Source organism: Myotis daubentonii, chromosome 1 (assembly GCF_963259705.1).
Source record: "Myotis daubentonii chromosome 1, mMyoDau2.1, whole genome shotgun sequence".
NCBI lineage: Eukaryota > Metazoa > Chordata > Mammalia > Chiroptera > Vespertilionidae > Myotis > Myotis daubentonii.
Genome location: NC_081840.1, coordinates 106,307,329 through 106,317,285, shown reverse-complemented (window position 1 = coordinate 106,317,285; position 9,957 = coordinate 106,307,329). Strand labels below are relative to the sequence as shown.

The 9,957-nt window shown below is 47.2% G+C and overlaps 1 pseudogene; it reads right to left on the bottom strand.

Moving 5' to 3' along the window:
- Positions 1–2,298: 2,298 nt before the first annotated feature.
- LOC132226187 (nuclear prelamin A recognition factor-like) lies at positions 2,299–5,299 on the bottom strand (annotated as a pseudogene).
- Positions 5,300–9,957: the final 4,658 nt, after the last annotated feature.

The following is a 9,957-nucleotide window of genomic DNA, read 5'->3' as shown; positions in this document are numbered from 1 at the left end:
AACTTACACCACACACAAGAATAAACTCATAATAAATAAAAGACTTAAACATAAATGGCAAAACTATAAAAATCCTAGAAGAAAACATAGGCAGTAAAATCTCAGACATCTCTTGGAGCAATATTGTTGCCCCTAAATCTCCTAAGACAATGGAAATAAAGGAAAAAAAACAGGACTACATCTGCACAGCAAAAACAAACAAACAAAAAAAATAAAACCAAAACAAAACCATCAAGAAAATTAAAAGGGAACCCACTATGGGAAAATATATTCACCAACAATACATTGGACAAGGGGTTAATCTCCAAAACATATAATGAACTTATCCAACTCAACACCAGAAAGACAATCCAATTAAAAAATGGGCAAAGGACCTGAATAGACACTTTTTCAAACAGGTGTCCAATAGACATGAAAAAAAATGTTCAGCATCACTAATCATCAATGCATATTAAAACTACAATGAGCTATCATTGCACACTTACACCTGCCAGAATGGCTGCCATCAATAAATAAACAAAAAGTGCTGGTAGGTGTTGAAAAACGGGAACCTGAGTGTACTGATGGTGGGAACGCAGACTGCCGCAACCACAGTGGAAAACAATATGGAGTTTCCTCTAAAAATTAAACATGGAACTGCCTTTTGACTCAACAATCCCACTTCAGGGAATATATCCTAAGAATCCTGAAACACAAGTTCAAAAGAATATATGCATCCTTATGTTCATAGCAACATTATTTGCAATAGCCAAGATCTAGAAACAGCCCAAATGCCCTTCAGTAGATGAGTGGATAAAACAGCTATGGTACATTTACATAATGAAAGACTATGTGGCCCTAAAAAAGTGGGGGGAGGTATATTACACTTTGAAACAACATGAAGGGATCTCGAGATTATTATGCGAAGTGAAATAAACCAGTCAGAGAAGGACAAATACCATATGAACTCACTAGTATGTGGTATCTAATGAACAAAAATAAACTAACAAAACAAAATAGAACCAGAGCCATGGACACCTGAACAGATTGACAGCTGTTAGAGGATAGGGGAAACTGGATGAAAGAAGGTGAAGGAATTAGCCAAAGAACATGCATGCATAACCCACAGATAAAGACAATAGTGTCCTGATGCCAGAGGGAAGCGGGCTGGGGGCTGGGTGGTGGTGGGTAAAGGTGGGGGGGGGGATGGAATTTGGACATCTTTAATAGTGTCAACAATAAAAAAGGAACTATCATAAAATAATAGAATGTATTTTTGGATATGGAAGGACATAAAAGACAAATTGCTTTTGTTTTGTTTGCTTTTTCTTTGTTTTGCTGTGTTTGTAAAGAAATAAATAGAAAAGTCATTTTGTCCTAAAATAAAATGATTGCTTCAAAATAAAAAGGGAAATATAGGACAAAATCAAAGTATGTGTAAGTTGAAGAAGGTTTGTTTTGTTGCAGAAGGTTTTTGGATATTGCAGAAAGTTTGTGGTGGAGGGATCTTGAGAAAACACTTTTATATATTTATATATTGTCAAACGAACTAAGATTGGAACGGATAATAAAGTCAATTGCTACATATATACTAGAGTCTCGGTGCACAAAAATTTGTGCACTCGGGGGGGAGGGGGTTCCTCAGCCCTGCCTGTGCCCTCTTGCAGTCTGGGACCCCTCGGGGGATGACCACCTGCTGGCTTAAGCCTGCTCCCCAGGCAATTGAGCCTAAGATGGCAATCAGACATCCCTCTGGCAGCCCGGCAGCCCTCAGGGGATGTCCACTTGCCAGCAGGGATCAGGCTTAAACTGCAGTCGGACATCCTTAGCACTGCTGAGGAGGCAGGAGAGGCTCCCACCACCACCGCTGTACTGGCAGCTATCAGCCTTGCTTGTGGCTGAGCAGAGCTCCTCCCATGTGACAGTGCCCTGACCACCAGAGGGCAACTCCTGCATTGAGCATCTGCCCCCTGGTGGTCAGTGTGTGTCATAGTGACCAATCATTCCCAGTCTTTCTGCTGTTAGGGTCAGTTTGCATATTACCCTTTTACTATATAGGATAGAGGCCTGGTGCACAGGTGGGGGCCGGTTGGTTTGCCCTGAAATGTGTCCCAGCTCAGGGTGGGGGTACCGCTTGGGTACCTGGCCAGCCTGGATGAGGGGATGATGGCTGTTTGCAGCTAGTCACACCCCCCTCAGGGTGGGGGTCCCCACTGGTGTGCCTGGCCAGCCTCGGTGAGGGGTTGAGGGCCGTTTTCATGCTGGTGGGCAACTGAAGCTCCCAGGCTCTCCTTTTTTACTGTTTATTTTTTATTTTTTTAAAATATATTTTATTGATTTTCCACAGAGAGGAAGGGAGAGAGACAGAGAGCTAGAAACATCGACGAGAGAGAAACATCGATCAGCTGCCTCCTGCACATCTCCCACTGGGGATGTGTCCACAAACCCAGGTACATGCCCTTGACCGGAATCGAACCCGGGACCCTTCAGTCCGCAGGCTGACGCTCTATCCACTGAGCCAAACCGGTTTTGGCTCTGTTTATTTTTTTTATTCTGGGATTTATTTGCCTTCTATAGCTGTCACTGGAGCTGAGAGCTGGCTCCAGCTCTGAGGCTAGCTTCTATAATTGAAACATTGTTGCCATCACTGCCACTCTAAGCTCTGAGGCCGAAGCTGGCTGAAAGCAGGTATCCGGAGCTTGTTTAGCTTCTATAATTGCAACATTGTTTCTTAGAGTGTAGCTCAGAGGCCAGCAGCGGCAGGCGGGGAACCTTGGCTTCCTCCATCACTGGAGCAAGCAAGCCTCCTGTTCGCTTCAGCTGCCTGGCTCCTGGCCGCCATCTTGATTGGCAGTTAATTTGCATATTGTCCTGATTAGACAATGGGAAGGGTAGCAAAGTTACGGTTAATTACCATGTTTGTCTATTATTAGATAGGACATATATACACACAAACACTAGAGGCCTAGTGCTCAAAATTCATGCACTGGAGGGGGGTCCCTCAGCCCAGCCTGCACCCTCTTGCAGTCCAGGACCCCTCAGGGGATGTCCCCATGGGGAACAGGCCTAAGCTAACAGTTGGAAGTCCCTCTCGCAGTCTGGGACCCCTCGCTCCTTACCGGATACCTGGTCAATGCTCCTTACCACTCAGCTCGCTGCTCCTTAGCGCTGCCATAGAAGCAAGAGAGGCTCCTGCCATTGCCACTGCGCTCACCAGCTATGAGCCCTATCTTTCTGTGTAGTTGTCTGTGGGCCAACTGCTCTCTTCCTTCTCACGTAGGGCGAGCAGCATGTGAGGGCAGAGTGCACTCTCATGGAGCACAGAGGTCTGCCCGGAGGTGAGGGGAGTGGCCGGGCCCACGGGGTGAGAGGTGGACACAGAGGACACTATCTCACCCAATTGTGGAGCAGGCTGGCTGGCCTTCATCTGCCTGACCCCACCCAGGAAGGGACTGAGCAGGGTGTCTGCCTCTCCATTCTCCATACTTCCATCTGTGACAAGCCCTGCCCCCTTGACAGACCTCCCCCAAAGTGAGTTCAGCTCAATCCCTGAATGTAAAAGGGCACAGGGGCCAGGGCTCCACTCCAGTGCCCCCTGATTCCCAGCAACAGGACCTGGTCGACAGGACCTGATCTCAGGATGTTGACCACAGCTGCAGAACATAGATCTGTTTCAAGAAAAGTTGGGAATGCAGACTTTCATATGAGCCCCTATTCCAAATGTACATTCACATTGTGGCAAAGACACCTCCAAGAATAACACAAGTGGGTAAAGTCAGGGCCAAACCCAGCCATTTCCTCACCCAATCATTCTGAGGCATGTGGACAGAACCAAGTCTCAGCTCTTTGCAGGACACTTCCGGACTTTTTTTAAACCTAAAGGACAGTAGGCTGTCTCTATTGTTGTTCTTTGGGATTTTTTCATCATCGGATAAAAGGATACATACATTGGGGCAATCCTCTTGAGATACAATATTCCAGTTGCACCCATGTGACAACGACAGCACGTCTCAGAGGGAGGGAGCCGACAGATGGGGAGCAGGGAATTCTGAAAACCAAAGTGATGACAGAGATTCTAAGCCTTTCCTTCATGTGTCTGACACCCCTCTTCAGGCGGCCTGCAGGCCAGGCGTCTGCTGCACCTTTACCACTTGATGTCCTGGCAGGATGCCCTAGGCCCTGCTTGGTGGTTTGCAGGGCAGCCTGAACCCGGGGGAAGTCGCCCCCCATTCCCCGCTCCAGCCACTCCTGATACAGCTACTGCACATGGGTGCTGGTCTCAGGGGACCACACCAGGATGGCAGCATAGATGCCTTCCATCTGCTGCAGCAGCGCCCTGTATGCACACCTGTCCTCCGCATGGGCCTGGCCTCTGCTGCTTAGGCATACTTGGCGCAGGCCAGGACCTCCATGAAGTGGCAGGGGAACTTGCCCCTCTACAGCTTCAGGACCACTTCTGGGTGTTCCAAATGCCATAAGAAGCCTCAAAGCATAGCAGAACCTCTCTGTCCCTTTCAGGGGTGATCTCCTGGAAGTCTTTTTTCCTCAGGGTGCAGTAGGTGATCACTCCCACATCCTCATTGAACAGCTCCTTTGCCATGTGCCCAAAGATGTGTGCCAGGTACCCATCAGAGCTGGTACCCATATAGAGCCTCACCTCCTTCTCCTTCATGCCTCCAAACAGTGTCCATGGCAGCATCATTCGAGTCGAGGTCACTTTGTTCCATTATCTGGACAATTTCACCTGAGGTTAACACACAGGCAGCACCCTGGGGACTATTTAAAGGTGTGGGAACATCTTCTCAAAGGGCCTCCAGTTTCTTGTCATAACACGGGGCCACAGTGACATGGAAAATCTTGTCTGGGAACAGGTTCTGACATCTGGTGAAGTGATCCTTCACCAGAGAGCCCATGATCTGCTGGGGAGACTTGGCTGTTCAGAGGTGGGGGTGATGGGATGACCCAGTACCTGCTCTGCATATCATACCCAGCCGGGGCAGGCGGAAGTCAGCATGGGTAGCCGGAGCTCTTCCTCACAGTTCTGGCAGTACCGATGCACAAATTCCATTCGACTCCCCAGGATGCTGAAGTCCGCAGCTATCTTCACATCAAAGACAGTGCGCCCCAAGGCTTTTGAGAATGCTACAAAGCCTTCTGGATGCATCAGTGACACTGAGGCTGAATTTAGCAGCAAAATAAGGCAGAGACTGAGGACACACTGACACTGCCAGCACTTTGTGCTGTGAGGTATCACATTTCTTATTAAGGTTCAGAAGAAGTCCTTGGTGTTCTGTTGAGAAACTTGGACTCCTTCCTCTGTAGTCACACAACTGTCACACGCCAGGCAGTCACTCAGAAATATCTTGGCATCAGCCAACTTATGGAATTCTCCCTTCTCTCTGTTCTTCTGAGCCGGACTGCGGATGTTGACTGCAGCATTCTCTTAGTCATCGGTTTTTGTTTTTCTACTACATTCCTTCCATGTGCAGTGATCACACTTTATCTGGAGTGGAGCAGGTGGGGGCCAGCTCGAGTGACCTGGAGGAAGCACAGGGAGAGCAGTCAATCACCGCTGGTCACCCCTGGTGCTGCTGGCGATATCCTCTCTCCCTTGTAGAGCGTCTAGGGAGGGGAAGCAGCTGCAGTGCCCAAAGCTGAGTTCCAGGAGGCTGGCAGCTCTGTCAGGATCGTGCCAGAGGCACTGGTTTGTTGGTGCCTTGTCTGTCCTCTGGAGATTGAACCTACAGGACTACCAAGGAAGTCAGTCCCCAGTTCCGCCCCGCCTCTGCCACCAATTGATTGGAGTTTGAGGGCCGGGAAAAGGGACCAAGAGGCCTGCTTTCCAGCTGCTCACCAGTCCCCAGGCCACTCACTCCGGTTCCCTGTTAACAATCCCCTGATCAATGGGAGACTGCGGGCCAGGGGAGGGACCAAGTGGTCTGCCTTTCGCCTGCTCACCAGTCGCTGCTGCCATGGATTTATTGGAGCCTAAATGACCCTGGTTCCCTTGTTAACCATCCCCTGATCAATGGAGCCTGAGTGCCAGGGGATGGACCAGCTGTCCATTTGGTTGTTATGGACCCTGGTTTTTATATATTAGGATTTATATTATATATTTTCTATATTTTTATATATTATATATTATCCTATCTAATAAAAGAGAAACATGGTAATTGGCGTACGACCGCTACCCTTCCCATTGGCTAATCAGCGAGATATGCAAATTAACTGCCAGCCAAGATGGCGGCAGGCAGGCAGGCAGCTTGAAACTAACATGAGGCTTGCTTGCTTCAGTGACGGAGGAAACCAACGCTCCCTGCCTGCTTTGCCGGTCTCTGAGCCTGCAGTTTAAGAAACATTGTAGCAAATATAGAAGCTAAACAAAACCCCAGAAACCTGCTTTCAGCGAGCTCAGGATCTCAGAGCTGGAGTTGATACAGAGTTTCGATTATAGAACACAAACAAACCAGATACCTGCTTTCAGAGCTGGAGCCAGAGCTAAAGCTGGAAGCCTCAGGGCTGGAGCCAGAGCTAAAGCTGGCCCAGAATAAAAAAAGAAAAAGAAAAAAAGGAGCAGTTGGGAGCTTCAGTCAGCCTGAAAACAGCCCTCAGCCCCTCACCCAGGCTGGCCAGGCACCGCAGTGGGGACCCCCACCCTGATACAGGACACCCTTCAGGGCAAACCAGCCAGCCCCACCCATGCACCAGGCCTCTATCCTATATAGTAAAAGGGTAATATGCCTCCCAGCACTGGGATCAGTGTGACAGGGGGCAGCGCCCAAATGCCCTGATCGCCCTGTGGCTCTGTGTGTGACAGGGGGCGGGGCCACAACCTCCCTATCCGCCCTGCTCTGTTCGTGACAGGGGAAGGTGCCCCAACCCCCTGATCAGCCCTTCTCTGTGCCTGATAAGGGGGAGCTTCCCAACCCCCTGATCGCCCTGCGGCTGTGTGACAGGGTGTGGCGCCCCAACTCCCCTATCGGCCCTACTCTGTGAATGACAGGGGGGAGCTCCTCAACCCACTGATCGGCCCTGCTCTGTGCATAACAGGGGGGAGCTCCCCAACCCCCTGATTGACCCTGCTCTGTGCATGACAGGGTATGGAGCCCCAACCCCCCTGATGGGTCCTGCTCTGTGCGTGACAGGGGGCAGCGCCCCAACTCCCTAATCAGCCCTGCTCTGAGCCTGACCAGGGGCTGCCCCTAGGGATTGGGCCTGCCCTCTGCCACCTGGGAGCAGGCCTAAACCAGCAGGTTGTTATCTCCCGAGGGGTCCCAGACTGCGAGAGGGCACAGGCCGGGCTGAGGGACCCCCCCCCAAGTGCACAAATTTTTTGTGCACCGGGCCTCTAGTATATTTTATATTAGGATATATTTTATATATTAGAATATATATATACTAGAGGCCCGATGCACAAAAATTTGTGCACTCGGGGGGGGGGGGTTCCTTCAGCCAGACCTGTGCCCTCTCGCAGTCTGGGACCCCTCGGGGGATGACCACCTGCTAGCTTAGGACTGTTCCCCAGGGGATTGGGCCTAAGCTGGCTATCAGACATCCCTCTGGCAGCCCAGCAGCCCTCGGGGAATGTTCACTTGCCAGCGGGGAGCAGACCTAAGCTGCAGTCGGACGTCCTTAGCACTGCTGAGGAAGCGGGAGAGGCTCCCACTACCACCGTTGTACTGGAAGCTGTCAGCCTGGCTTGTGGCTGACCAGAGCTCCCCCTGTGGGAGCGCATTGACCACCAGGGGGCAGCTCCTGCATTGAGTGTCTGCCCCCTGGTGGTCAGTGTGTGTCATAGTGACCAGTCATTCCCAGTTGTTCTGCTGTTAGGGTCAGTTTGCATATTACCCTTTTATTATATAGGAGTGCCTGGCCAGCCTGGGTGAGGTGCTGATGGCTGTTTGCAGGCTGGCCACAACCCCCAGCCACCCAAGGTCTCAGTGGAGGCTGGCTGGAAGCAGGTACCTGAGATTAATTTGTCTTCTATAATTGAAACTTTGTTGCCAGGAGCAGAAGCCACAGCTGGCTCAGGGCTGGTGGGAAGCTTGGCTTCCTCCATCACCTGGACAAGCAAGCCTCCTGCTTGCTCCAGCTCGGTGGCTGTCAGCTGCCTTCTTGATTGGGTTAATTTGCATATAGTCGCTCTGATTGGCTGGTGGGCGTGGCTTATGGCGTAGCGAAGGTACGGTCAATTAGCATCTTTGTCTTTCATTAGTGTAGATTTTACTTTCATGCTTTTACACAATGTATCTACATAAATGTCTTATCTTTATAGAAATTTGTGGAGAGGACTCTGGCACTCTAAAATATATATTTCTATTTAACTTCCAGGTCATACCATTAGCTCGGTAAAGATTTACAGAACTCTAAGGAAAAACTGGATTCATAACACTGCTAACAAAATGATCAGGATTAACAAAAATTAATAACATGAAACTAAGTAAACTGATAAGGATGAGTACAATATTATGACTTTTTTATAAAGTATTACTGATTTTTTATTCTTGTTTTGCAGATATAAGGCTTTTTTCTCCTAAGCTACCTATGACCTTTAGAAATTTGGTAAATTATAGCTTTGTAAGCAAAATTAAAACATTTAACTTTTTTTCCTACCCAAGTCCTCCAAAATTTTAGATACTCTTAAATAATCCATAGGTTGTCAAATATAAACCTGTTCATTTTTGGGTTTATTTTTCCTAATTTAAAGAAAGCTTTTATATCTAACTTGAAAATTCAACCAATGGAAGATTTGAAATTAAAATTACTAAGAACTGAAACTGATGACATTTGTTGTAGAAATCAAACTCAAAATTCTGAACCAATGTACAACTTTGCATGCCATTTTGCATTTTTTCCCTATTTCCTTGATTCTGTTTCTTCCTATCTTACAATAACAAAAATTATCAGGGGGCCTTGCATTCACTATAATAATTATTGTTTTCTTTCCTCCTTAATTTCTGACTGGGAAGATAACTCTACATTGAGCATCATTTTTAAACCTACATAACAAGTCAAAACATGCAACTGCTTATACACATAGTCAAGGATGTTCAAAGCCTGGTGATGTCAACCCTATTAAGCATATCAGATTTAAAGAATGCAGGTACTGAAATAACTGACACATCAATGGCCAAAAAGAAAGATCTTTAAATTCCCTTCATAAGTTATATTAGACAATTAAATTGCTCTTGACCATGTACTAGCTAAGCAAGGTGAGTTTGCTCTGTTGTTGCCTCTTGTACTTGAATAAAACACCTCTGGTAAACTAGAGATGGAACTAGATAAATCTCATCACAAGGCAAGTGAATAAATACAGTGCCCCCTCACACCTCATGTTTCTTCATGATCTTCAGCTGACTGTCCCAAATATTGCCTTCTGGTTCCGGTCTATTCTTCAACTTTGACCTATCATTTATTTGCTATTATAAATTTTTATTTTCTGTTATAAAACTTTGTTTTGCATAGCTCAATATTATGAAGACACCACTCCAATAATGGTTACTCAGTGTTTTGAGGTGTTCAATAAAGTCTATGGGACTTCATTTGAGAAATTTCAAGAAACTACAGAAGATGTTTGTCCTTAAATGAACAGGAGGGGAAAGCCCTCATCTGTTCTGGAGCCATGGTTGCTCAAATGTGATCTAAGGCTCCTAAAAAAATATTATTTCTCCCATATGAGAATGATCCTTCCTGGTGATGGGGGACCAAGAATAGCATGACATACCCAAATGAGCCATCTGATAATGAAGAACCAATAATGCTTTTAATAACTGATTAGTTCTAGTGTCCAGTGGTTGATCAACGATACTTTAAACAAAAGAGCTTGGTCAAAAAGAAGGAAAATGTAAAAAAATTATAAATAAAAGGAGCCACTTTTAAATGGATCCAGAACTGCCATGCCAGAGAAACTTTGCATGTCTTATGCCTTAAACTTTGGAATGTTAGAACAAGGCAAAATAACCTTTGGATTTGGCCTAG